Genomic DNA, 1,523 nt, shown 5'->3' on the forward strand with positions numbered 1-1,523 from the left:
GGGCGGGCAGCATGACCGGACCGGAGCGAGCGCCAAGGGCGAGCGGCGCGGGGCAGGCTGGGAGCCGGGCGGACTGCGAGGCCCACAATGCTCCGGAAGGAAGCGCGGCGCGTGAGGGGCATGCTGGGTTATGTAGTGCCCAGAGCGAGGCGGGTAGGCCCGCGGGGGATGCTGGATGCTGTAGTGCCCAGAGCGAGGCTGGCTGGCCCGCGGAGGATGCTGGGTGCTGTAGTGCCCAGAGTGAGGCTGGTGGGCCGCGGAGGCTGCTGGGGGCTGTAGTTCCTCGCAACCCGTGTTATTGTAGGGTCACCTCTGCGGCTCAGGCAGTCCCAGGTGCAGCCAGCGGCCCCCAGCCCACCCCTGGGTGCCCGTCGGAAAGAGCCCCTGGGCACCACTGGGTGCCCGTCAGATCTACCACCTGCGCCCCAGGACGTGGCTCCCGCCAGGCCCCGCATCCCACCTCTTGCCTGGGGGGGTGGAAGGAACGGGAAACATGGGAATGAACCCCCCTGTTCTTCCCACGGCAGTCCCAGGTGCAGCCAGCGGCCCCCAGCCCACCCCTGGGTGCCCGTCGGAAAGAGCCCCTGGGCACCACTGGGTGCCCGTCAGATCTACCACCTGCGCCCCAGGACGTGGCTCCCGCCAGGCCCCGCATCCCACCTCTTGCCTGGGGGGGTGGAAGGAACGGGAAACATGGGAATGAACCCCCCTGTTCTTCCCACCCAGCTGCCCCCACCCGGGGCACTCCCTGTGCCCCAGGCCTCATGCTCGGGGCGCCCCAGAAGCCCGGGCACGGGGGCGACGAGCGGGAGAGGCCCGGGAAACGGCGGCCTTCGTTAGGCTCCGTCCAGAATCGGCACCGTGCCGGGGTGGACGTGTGCCCACGTGCTGGTGTGTGCGGGCACACGGAAAGCCCCGTGGCACCAGCAGAGGGCACTGCGGGCCTGGCGATGGGAGCCCCGGGCACGGGGAGCTCTGCCACACGCAGCGTGTCTGCGGTCCACGTCTCTGCGGGCAGAGGGGCAGGCGGGTCCGGCCTGGAGGGCGCAGGCCCCCCTTGCGCACGCTCGCCTGCGGGGTCTGGTTTGCGCCCGCATGCCTCGGACCTGTGCCAGGAGCTGGGAGCCCCCCCGGGAGGGCCACCTGCTCCTTTTGCCATGCTTTCCCACCGCCCTGCAAGCCCATACCAGCCCCGCAGCCCCCTCCGGCTGCCCCTGCCCGGGCTCGGGGGTGGGCTCGGGGTTTGGGAGGAGGCCGGTTGAGCCAGCGTTCCTGCCCGGGTCCTGGTGCACACACTTGGGGCAACCTGCCCAGGTCGTGGTGAATGCACTTGGGGCAACCTGCCCGCGCCCTGCTGCACGTTAGAGCAGCCTCGGGGCTGCTCTGGTTTTGCTCGCTGCTGCGGATGGATGGTGGGAGCGTATCCCCGTGGCCCAGGCGCGCTGGCTCTTCCCGGCAGATGGTGCCAGGCCCTCACCCTGGACCTGGAGCCTCCTCGATGGCCAAGTGGTCCAGGCTTGGGT

The sequence above is a fragment of the Alligator sinensis genome, unplaced genomic scaffold, assembly GCF_000455745.1.
Source record: "Alligator sinensis unplaced genomic scaffold, ASM45574v1 scaffold1295_1, whole genome shotgun sequence".
Lineage (NCBI taxonomy): Eukaryota > Metazoa > Chordata > Crocodylia > Alligatoridae > Alligator > Alligator sinensis.